The 12,012-nt window shown below is 34.6% G+C and overlaps 1 long non-coding RNA gene across 1 annotated transcript; it reads right to left on the bottom strand.

The window, feature by feature from the left end:
* Positions 1 to 2,014: 2,014 nt before the first annotated feature.
* Positions 2,015 to 7,290, bottom strand: LOC148780574 (uncharacterized). Its single transcript, XR_016040469.1, has 2 exons — positions 4,943 to 7,290; positions 2,015 to 2,281 (listed from the first exon to the last, which is right to left on the bottom strand). It is a non-coding gene; the product is annotated as an uncharacterized LOC148780574 (long non-coding RNA).
* Positions 7,291 to 12,012: the final 4,722 nt, after the last annotated feature.

Below are 12,012 nucleotides of genomic sequence, written 5' to 3'. Positions count from 1 at the left end.
TATCCTAGTATGTGTTTTGTGTTTTTATGTGCATGTTTGACTGAATTTTATAAAAGAAATCCAGGGTGCAACCACTCTGCATGATTGACCCTAAAAATAGTTTATTGGATATCTTCGTTTTTCTCAAGGTCACAAGCTTCTAATTTTGGGTTTACTATTCCACATTAAGCTTTGAATACTAGGCTTCCCCTTTTAGCTATGTAAAGGTAAAGGTTTCCCCGCCATCCTCTCTCTCCATCTTTGAAAGGAATTGTTCTTTTCCTCCTTTTCTAATCCTGGTTTTTCTTTCTAGTTCTGTTACTGATTTCCTTTGAATCTGAAATTTGTTTGCTTCAATGGAGATTCCAGTTGCTGTAGTTTTTCAATTTTCGTACTGGTTTTTCAATTTGCCTTCTTAAGCAAATGATTTCTTTTGAAGTTAATGGCATTTGCCTTTGATTCATTAATAATCTTCTTTGAATTGTAGTCTCTCTCTTTCGATTGATTTAACCATTCACTTTTTGATATATGGTTTCTTATAGTCAGAACCGAATTCGTCTGATTCGACTCGGAAACCAGTAGACTTGTGTCGGTTCCAGTGAAATATCACAAATCGCCGGTTCTAGAGAAGAACCGGTGATTTCATGCTGTAAATCGCTATGTGATGTCATGATTCTTTCGATTCTTTGATTCATAATGTCATGACCCGTCGATTCTTCAATGGATATTTTGTAAATTTTAAAAATTACATAAATCTAAGGTCTACATACCCTTCTTCGTTGTTCTCCTCACTTCGTACACGTTATCATCGTTGGTTGCAAAGAGGTATTTATTCACTATAACTTCTTACTACCTCTTCGATGTGAGATAATGTGAAAGTATTAATTTGAAATATTAATAAATTATATATTTTATTTGCGCTTTTAATACCACTAAGTAGCATTTGGCTTACTGGTTATCAAGTGCCTTCTGCATGTGGAGGGTGTTGGTTCGAATCTCCTCAGGAAGAAAAGTTCTCTTATCAATTATTTTTCTTGTCAAATTTATTTTTTTGAAGTCAAATTTTTTCTTATAAAAAAATTAAAGGTTTTTTTTATCAAGTTCGCTTTTTGTCAATTTTTTTTCTTATCAATAAATGAAAGGTTTTTTTTTATCAATTTCGCTCTTTGTCAAATTTTTTTCTTATCTATAAAATAAAAAGTTTCTTATAAAAAAAAAATGAAAGGTTCTTATCAAATATTTTTCTTGTCAAAAATTTTTTTTTTGTCAAAAAAATAAAAAAGTAATAAAAAGTTATTGTCAAAAAAAAAAGTTCTTATAAAAAAATAATAATACAACAGTATTTTTTGTCATAAGAAAAAAAATGAAAGGTTTTTTTTTATGAATTTTGCTTTTTGTCAAATTTTTTTCTTATCAATAAAATAAAAAGTTTCTTATAAAAAAATGAAAGGTTTTTATCAATTATCTTTCTTGTCAAAATTATTATTTTTTTTCAAAAAAATAAAACGTTTTTGTCAAAAAAATAAAAAGTAATAAAAAGGTTTATTGTCAAAAAAAAATTCTTATTAAAAAAAAAGAATACAAGTATTTTTTGTCAAAAAAAAGGTTCTTGTTAAAAATAAAAAAAAATGCAATACGACAAACATTTCTTGTAAAAAAATAAAAGGTTTTTGTCAAAAAAACTAAAATGTTCTTATAAAAAAATCATTCTTTACTGTAGTCCATGTATGACTATATACTTCATCCATGATAGTTCCATGATTTTTATTTTGTGTGATGTAAATTAATGGTTAAAATAAGTTCATACAGAGAAAAAATATCTCAATATTCACATATTGATGAAAAAAATGAAAATTAATAATGTAGTATCCCGGTTTCTTATTAAATTCTTAAAAAACAACATTTATAATAAATTTTAATGATTTTTTTTTACAGCTTAATCAGACCGATTCGGCCGATTCCCAATTCGGATGGGTTTTGGGGTGCTCGATCCTGGCCACCGATCAGTTTTTCAAACCACTAGTTCCCTCCTATCGAGAACATCCTTCTATTGAAAAATGCTATTGGAATTTAACTACCAAGCAAGAAAAGTCACTCTCTTTCCAATTTTTACCACTTCCAATTAAAGATCAAGGTGCAAGCACAATGCTCAAATGAGGATCATCTAGGGAAAAAGAGCAAAACCCATAAGAAGAAACTTGATCAAGGTGCAAGCAAAATGCACAATTGAGGATCGTCTAGGGAAAACGAGCAAAACCCTTAAGAAGAAACTCGCTGATCAGAACCCAAGTAGCCATGAAACCTGCAACAATAACTTGGACCTCAAGTTTAGTGAAGAAGGTGCATAGGCATACAATGATCTAACACAGGAAACATTTGGAATTACACAAAGGAAACCTGAGAAGAAAAGCCACAAATTCTTAGATTCAATATCCCAGCTCACAGAATAGTATAAGCTCAATGGTTCAGATTGAATTTAGGCCGACGATCTGACGGTCGAGAGTATTTAAATTTTAATGTTTTTTTTCTACATATCCAAATCACTTAAAATTTTAGGTGAATATTCTTCTCATCATGCCATACTTAATAAAAATATATAAAAAAATGATCAAAATACCCCCGAAAATGTATGGGGTATTTTGATCTTTTTTTTCATGTTTTTTTAATATTTTTTTTTATTCACTTATTTTTAATCAACACACGTTTAAAATTTCAAGTAATTTGGATTCAAAAAAAAAAAATTAAAATTCAAACACTATCGGGCATCCGTGATCGTTAGATCGATCCAAATTTAATCTAAACCATTGGATTCATTTTTTCTTGTGAGCTCATTGGCTCACAGAAACATTTTCCTCTATATATATATATACATAGAAACAAATGAGAAACTCTCGTATAAGCTTTTTGGAGATGGTCTGAATAAGTGATTTGGATTCTGTTGATACGACTGCTCATATTCTCTCTCTCTCTACCTTCACCCATCTTTAGCAGTACCATATTACTCCATAAACCCAAGTGAGTTAAGAGATGAACAATAGGGTGAGAGAGTTAAATAAAAAGGGGCAACAGAGAGAGAAAAGGGGCTTGGGTGTAGAGAGCTTTGGGTTTTAGGGGAAGAGAGAAATGAGGGGCTCCCTTAGGTTAGATAGAGAAAGAGGAGGGGCTCGGCTAGGTTAGAGAGGAGAGAGAGAGAGAGAGAGAGAGAGAGAGGGCGTCCAAATACTTTTTTGTTTCTTTGAAATTTCAAAGCAAAATTGAATTTTTTTGAAGATATTGGATAGTCATTTGGATATATTTTGATAAGATTTGATCAGGTCCACTAGTTTCAATAATCAGAATTATATTAAATTATATTATCCTAAAATATCAAGATATTATAAATGCTATCCAACATACCCTTAGTTTCTCCTCTCAAGAACGGGGAAAAGAGTTCCCAATGATATGCGAAAGGGTGGCAAGGGCAGCCCTTGTCTCCATAGGCCCCGCCCAGGCCCAGGCCCAGGCCCAGGCCCAACCACGGCCCTATAGGCTGGGATAGGCAAAAAACAAATGAAAAAAAAATTGAAAAGAAAAGACCAGGAAGAAAGAGGCTAGGCTGGGACAAAGTGGGATAGCACTGGCCCTAGCTTGGCCTTTGGGCCACAGTTTGTGGCCTAGGCCCTACTTTCTTAGGGCCAGGCCGACGGGCCGGGCTGGGCTGCCTGGCCCATTGCCAGCCCAAGATATGCCTCGATATTTAGTTTATACATTTAGCATAAACTTCTACCCATACTTTTCCAAGTATGGAATTCTAGGGGAGTTAATTGTACACTTACCATCACGGTTAAAACACCTTCCTTGGAGGATTTATAGTATTATCAAGTTTTTCATTTTCGCCAGATGAACCATTTTAATTAAAAAAGATTTTAGTTCTTACCGCTTGCATTAGTTGAGTGAGCATTCATTTTTTTATCATTTTAAGGGAAGTAATTTTTTCAGATTATCACTAAGATGAATGCCAAGATCTAGAAGTTCAGGGCTCAAGTAAATTACCATAATAACTGACTTGCACAATTTCTACCAACTGGAACACCAAATCTTTTTCATTTATCAAATAGAAAATAATTATAATATCGGTTTAATTTAGGGTGTGTTTTGTGCTCTAATTATAAAATCTTAAACTCAAGAAATTGTTTAAATCAAGTTGGTTAAAATATTGAAAACGAATAGTCCAAATAATGTATTGAGAAATAAACTATTTTTAAAACTCAAAACTTTTTTTTTTCTTTTCATATTCATGCATCTCGATGTCGAGATGATCAATTAAAGGGTTTCCAACATCAAAACAACCTTTTATGGTTGATTTTTGAGATATAATTTAATTTTACATTTTAAAATTGCAACCTTATATAATTTTTTCCTTTTAATTTAAAAAAGACGGCAAAGCGCAAGTAGTATTACCAAAATATAAAAAATCGGCAACTCAAATCGGAGTCGACTAGGACTTTGGGGGCTCCCTTGTCCCAGATGGCTTCGATGAAGGGGAATTGCCTCAGTCGTCTGTAATCGATGACTCGGGGATTCTTGAGTCCTGATTATAGGGTAAGTTAAACAATTTGAAGTAAATGTCTAAGTTGCACCTTAGTTTCATGGCAGGGCACGTTAAGAATTTTGATATAAGTTGGTAATTAACGCACTTTTTTTCTTTTTCTTTTTTTCCAATTTTTTAAAAATCGTTGATCCAGATTCTTCGATCTAGATAAAGAATTAGTAGGACGTAACCCAATTCCTAGTTGAAACCAAGATTCCAAAAATCAATCTGATTGTGACTGAACCAATTCTATCAAAAAACCAGACGAGTCTATAAGAGAACTGGGTAATCCGAATCGGGCCTAATTGCTTAGGTTCCCACGCTTTCCATATTTTATTTTTTTATTTTGAAATTTAAAATTATTGCTTAAATTCTTTTTAGACTGATTCTCACCATGGATAATCAATTTGATCGGGGCCGGATTGACGATCCGGATCAATCTAGTGGTTGACGAATCCAGCCTACCAATCCAAGTTTGAAAACACTAGTTTATACATTTGAAGCAATAATAAACAAAGCTAAATAAGGATTTTTATCCTCATGCATGGAGCTTAATGCCGAAATCAGGTAAAAAATGGTTTAACTTAATCATTCACAAAATGTGTTAAACTTAATTATATACAAAAGCATTTAAGAGTTTGCATGCAAGTAGTTTCATTTTGGAGCTATTATTGTTGAACCTAACGCAAGCATTATTGAATATGAAATCAAACATTTCGTAGACTTTTGAAGACATGATTGGAAATACTGACAAAAGATATAGGGATTATGGACTTATAGCTTTATTGAGGTTATGGTCTTTAATAGAGCAGAATCACGAACCACGATTCAAATAGCCGATTCTAAATAGTTGAAAAAAAATTTGATCGTGATGGTGATGATAGAGCTCGAGGGATCGGGATTTTGTAAGGAGAGATCAGCTTGGCCTTCCCCTATGAAACTTGTGCCCCGTAAGAGTGTGGGCCCACATGCATTTCATACTTTGGGGTGAGTTAGTTACGTATAGCATCTCTTGTTCTTTTGCTTTACATGTATCGCATTCCCATTAATTCCTTAAAAAGTAAAGGAGACTCTGTAGTAGAATCCATTCTTCTATCAAACTGGTGAGGGGTTTGATCCATTTAAAACTAATCCAACAACTTGTCAAATCAATTGGATCAGATTTTAAAACAAACGAAATAAAATTAAATATAATAGTTAAAATTTTAAAATATATTTTAAGAAAAAAAGAAAAGTGAGAAGTGGAAATGTGAAACTGAAGTTTTAAGTGGTCGTCGCATACCAATGAAGCTAAAAGACAAATTATATAGGATAGTTGTGAGACCAGCTTGCTTTACGGGTGGAATGTTGGGCGATCAAGAAACAACATACCCATAGGATGAGTGTAGCTAAAATGAAGACATTGACATGAGTTGCAAGACAAAAAAGGATAATATTTTAAATAAATATATTCAGGAGAATTTAGATGTAGCTCCAATAACATGAGATAAAATAGACTTAGATAGCTGGCCATGTGCAACACAAGTCTAATATAGTACTTGTTAAGATGTGCTAGTTAGTTCAATTGGAAAGCTAGAAAAAAACAAAAAGTAGGCCCAAAAAGATATGGTTGGAAGTGGTAAGAAAAGATATAGAGACTTATGACCTCACTGAGGTATAGCTCTTGATTGAGAAGAATGGCAAACCAAGATTCATAAGAACATAAATAGTTGGAAAAATGCTATGATGATGATGATGATTATTAAAAAAAGATAAAAAAGTTTATATAAGGTTCTATCCAAGTAAGGTACACCTCAAAAATCCAGTAGAAAAGAGTGTTTCAAAGTTGGAAAACCTTTCAATTGATCATCTCAACCTTAATATATATATATATGCATAAAAAAAAAAAAGAATTTCAACTACTTAAAATAGTGCATTTTACAAAATGGTGAGAATGGCCAGGGGCCTTGATAGTAACATTGTCAAGTCCCATGGTGAGATCTCTCACTCCATTATCATCAAAGGGTAGGGGCCCAAATCTCCACTGACTTACAATTTTTGAGAATGGGCTAAAGCCTTGGAGGTAGTACCAACGAACCTATGATGAAGTCTTTGACTTCATTCCCATAACCTCACTAACTCACCCTTGAAGGTTAGAATGGCTTGAAGCCTTGGGGGTAGTACTGTCGAGCCTCATGATCAGGTCTCAAACTCCATTCTCACCAAAAGATAGGGCCCAAATTCCAACTGACTTACCCCTCTACAAAATATATCTTGGCGTGTTGGGTAGTGCACGTGCCTTGAGAATACTCTTTACAAGAGGAGTTGGGTTCAAGTCCTCTTTCACTTCTTTTGAAACCCCCACCAACTTGCTTTTTATAAAATGACTTACCCTTTTTTAACAATGGGCTTGGGCCTTGCTGGTAGTATCAACGAGCCATATGATGGAGTTTCTAACTCCATTCTCACCAAAGGATAGGGGTGCAAATTCCCACTGATTTACCTTTTTTTTTGTTATTGTTATTAATTAGAGCGTCTATTTCAAGATTTAAGTGTTAATAGATATGCTCATTCTGCACTATTTTTTACTTGGAATAGTATCCTGCACAAGCACCCTTTCAATGGCTGGGATTTCCTATGGCCATATCCAAAGGCCGAAGATCAATCTCATATTTTATTTATTATTTAAATAAGATACTTATCTGAATTTTGGAGTGTATATGTATTTTTATAAAGGGAAAAGTTTATATAGAGCCAAGGCTCTAAACAATCAAATTAGAGCATACCTTAAAAATTTCATTAGAAAAGGTTGTTTTGATGCCCAAATATCATCAAATTGATCACCTCGACATCAAGATCATAGACATAAGGAAAAAATGGATTTCAAGTATTGAAAATAGTGTATTTTATAACAGATTGTCGATTTTCAGAAATTTCAAATTGTCATAGATCTGTCGACCTACACTATTTTTGAAGCTTTAAAATTTATAAATAAAGATCAAAATATATTTTAAAGCTATCACAAAGATTTCCAGTATTAAAACTATATTTCTCGATACTATTGAAGGTAGGTTCTAATTTAATTGTTTAGAGCCTCGGCTCTATATAAACCACACCTTTTTATAAATATGTATTTTGGTTATTTTTTATTCAAAATATTTATTATTATTTTTATCCAATCTTACTTATAAAAATGAACCTAAAACTAAAATTTCAAATTAATATCATTTTTAAATATAAAACTAAAAATAAAAACAAGATTCATTATTGGCCCTCGAATGAGCATGGTTCAATCTGAACCATTAAAAGGTGCATGTGCACCTTTCAAGCGTCCACATGGACGCAATACCAACCCTTTTGAAGCCGCTGTATGGTTTTTGGCACCGAAGTTACATCTTCCAACAAAATTAGTCAAACATAGTTTTTTACTGGTTTTTTAACTAATCTTATTTTCACTTTGTACAAGACCGATCAAGACACCAGTCGACAGTCCACTCGGACCACCACCAGTCGACAGTCCACTCGGACCACCAGTTCGAACCAGTCTTGATAATTATGCTTCAAGGTCCATTGTACACTTGCACACAAAAAATTCCTTTGGAGAGTTAACTTAAGAAAATTTATCAAAATACCCATAATATATGAATTATTTAAAATTTTACCAATATTGTTTCCAAAATAACCATAAAAGATACACAATCATGGATGGACGCGGTTAGCATGCGGCCAACCCCCATACTGTAGGAACACGGGATTGGCAATAAATATATTTTTTAAGTATAATTTGATCCAAATTTCTAGAGTATATATAATATTTAACATGAAGATCATGAATATGAAAAATAAATAAATTTTAGAAATTAGAAATAATAATTATATTAAGAAAACATTTGGACAGTTAGTTACAATTGTTTTTAGATGGACCACTATTTGCATCCATCTTTAAGACGGATGCTTTATACCTCTGGACCGCATATTGTAGAAATGCAGTCTAGCCCGCATGAAACAATTGTCCATATGAATTGGAATAGTTATAAATGTATAAAATATGAAATATTACATATCTCATACGTACTTTGATAAATTCCCCTTTTCTAAATTTTGCAAAACATCTTTAATTCATTTGATGAATAATATAAAAAAAACAGATAATGAACGTACTAGATTTGATCATTCATCAAATGACAGTCAGCATTGGCTTTTGGAGTGGACCCTGCAGGGACTCTTTTAAGGTGCGGGTTATTTACTCATGGGCTTGGATCAAGAGAGACGATATACAAATTTTTCGGGTCCAACAAATCCCCCTAATATAAATAGGTTTCTGCCTGCAGCAGGTATTTGTACAATAGGCCGGGCTTGGGCCAGTGCTGGCCCAACTTGGCTTTTCTAAGTTTTTCGTGTTATTTCTTTTATTTTTCATCCTTTGTTTTTGACCCAGCCTAGCCCTACCCTAACAGGGCTAGGGCCAGCTCTATGGAGACAAAGGACAGGCTAGTGCAAGGCTGGCCTGGTCCAAGCCTGGACCATTAACACCCCTATAAGATAACCAGCAGTTTCTGTCTCTCTCACTCTCATGGACACAAGTTCTGTCACTGATTTAAGGGCTAATTCGGGTGTGCATCCCTAGGGAGATTCATCCTTTCTACTATTATGAATAAGAGTGAGAGTCTAGTTTATGTGAGAGGAGACAATTGTTGGATTGCGTTTCCCTAACACATCTACAGTCTATTGTTTACATATGGTGGAGATCGCACCTAAATCTTAATTTTCAAACACGATATCCACCGTCTTTTGCAAATTAACTTACCAAGTAAACTCATCATTTTCTTCTTGGCCTTTCAAATCAAGCAAGCTTAATGAGTTGCTTTAGCTAATTCTAAGAACAAGATATTTTTGGGAGTGCATGTAGGGAGTTGTTAGATTTTGGTATGATTGACAGCACGGCCCAAGTTCTTAAAAAGAGGTTGAAGCATAAAAAGAAAATATGGAAGACGGAATCTAGTGTAATAATCCAAGGCACAGGCCAGGTGATTTTAAGACAAAAAGTAAATAAGAGTATTCAGGAAACACAGGAGAATGAAGAATAGTGGAAATTGTTTCATGAGTAGAAACAAAGGTAACAAACCAGGCTTTGGGTCACACCAAAAATGACAGTGAAGAAAAGTTGTTGGAAGAAGAAAACATATTCTATGGTAGTTCAAGAAAAAAAGCAAGGTCTCTGGCCACCCAAGTGGGGATTTTAGCAATGCCTGAGACGTGGATCGAGTAAATCCATGATTTCTTGATTGGCACTGGAGGTATCGGCATTCAACCACCGAATCAAGATCAACTATAGTTGATGGTGTCTCAAATCGCAAATCTATGAAGCAAATAACAGGTCACTTACTTTCCATAAACTTGCAAATGGCATATGGGATATAAACAAGGCTTCCAATGCCCAAAGTGATATGGATAGATTTGACATCAACAGAATGAGATTCAACATCTTCCTCGTAAAGAAATATCCATACCCGATTGGTTATATCCACCTTGGTACTCAATGGGACCAACTCAATCTAATGGGTCCTCATAAAGAAATGTATAAACAAGGCTCGCAATGCTACTTTCTAAGGGTTGCACCCACAGATCGGCGTCCTAATTTATTGTTGACATCATAAAACATCAGGCGGGTTCTCCCAAAATCTATACAGTTTTTGCAACTTAACATTATCTAACGTTAGCAGGCATCCAGCTGATGCTCCTAAGCATGCAGATACTCAGGCATATTACATTAGGGATACTCGAGCAAGAAAACAGATAACCCATGCAGCACCCCAGCACTCAATCCCTTCCCATGGTGAGTGCCTGGATCTAATGGTGTAACAGTGGCCACACACCCACACCTTAAACCCATATAGTGCACCTCAAACTCCATGATTTCATGGATTGAGCAAGCACACACTCCAAATCACCAGCAATTCATTTTCCAATGCCAAAAAGAGGGGGGGAAAGGAGATTCAGAGCTCCTAAAAGTTCCAAATCTGAATGGTCTACCATCCATCAATAATAGACAGTAAATATCAGATTTGAGATGGAGCTTTAGGGCTCCGAATCCATTTTTATTTAGAACAGGTTGATCTTGGGGAGTAACATATCCATTTTGGAGCTTTTTGGGTCCTCACCCATCAGTAAACACGGCCAAATGAGGTGCAGCCACATAGTTTTGGCCATGGCCATGGCTATGCCAGATCATTTCCTTTATTTTATTAATATTAATATACTCCATGCAAGGTGAAAAACTAATTCCCTTGCTAAGGAATTCTCAAGAGGGAAACCCAAGTGGGCACCTAACGGCTCAAGCCCCACAGGGCAAATAGTTGGAACCAATGTGTGTAGGTGTGTAAGTCTATCTATATATCTATCTATAACACAATTATACGTTCGCAAATGGAATGCCAAGCACATGCCTCAACAACATCTAGGACTTCCACAAGCAGCCACGCTTTGCTGTTTAGGAAATGCTTAGGTGAAAGAAACAGCGTCATTTACCACGAGTGTCTCAAACAACAAGAGGATAACACCTTAAACTTTAACCAGAAACATGTGCAGAACCTCAGAATTAACATCCTATGACATCTTTCCCTGTCCGATCTTCCACTCTATTTTGACGTCCATGGCAATCACAGTGGTCTTTTAACTCCTGCTCAGTTGGAGCAACTGTCCTAGTATCTTGAGGCATCCTACTCACTATATGGCTCTCAATTTATGTAGTAGACGGATCACCTATTCTAGTGCATCTATGTATCAAACTACATGACTTGTATGCTATATCTTCAGTCACACTTTTAACGTCAAGAATTGGGATATCCACTTATATTGTTTCAGATTGTCATTAATTTCGGATGCCTTCATTTGTTGGAAATTCATCCAAATACTCATGAGAGATGAACTATTTAACATTCTCCCCATATCTTTTGATTTAATCTCAAAACACCCATCAAAAGACACATGATCATGAGATGGAATAGTTGCAATTGGGTAAAACTTAAAAAATTTCATCTCTAATGAGTATTTTGATAAACCTTCATCTATTTAAGCCTGTATTATTGTTAAAAAAAATTATTAAGTGCAAATTAAGGATAAATACATGTTTGTCAAGCTGCACTGAAATAATTTCAACTCTCACACTTTTCTCACATTAAAATAAAATAATGTTTCGGGGTCTTCAATTTAACCATGCTGCAGATTTTATTATCCGATTGAGCTTGATAATGAATTCATATTATCCACTAAGCTTCATATCAACAACTACCATTTTTTATGCCCTTTAAAGAATTTATAGCTATGACTAAAAACTACGTAGGCCCCAAACATGATTAGACAGGAGATCATAACTCATCCTAGTCCCAATCCAAGTCACCTCCCCGAGACTCAGCTAAGTCTCAATCGAATCGGCCGCACCTCAACAAGACTTGATGGACTTGAGACCAAGTCCACTTGCTCTC

Source organism: Amborella trichopoda, chromosome 9, assembly GCF_054954075.1.
Source record: "Amborella trichopoda isolate Santa Cruz 75 chromosome 9, AtrichopodaSantaCruz75HAP2 v2.0, whole genome shotgun sequence".
Lineage (NCBI taxonomy): Eukaryota > Viridiplantae > Streptophyta > Magnoliopsida > Amborellales > Amborellaceae > Amborella > Amborella trichopoda.
This window is presented reverse-complemented; position numbering and strand designations above follow the sequence as displayed.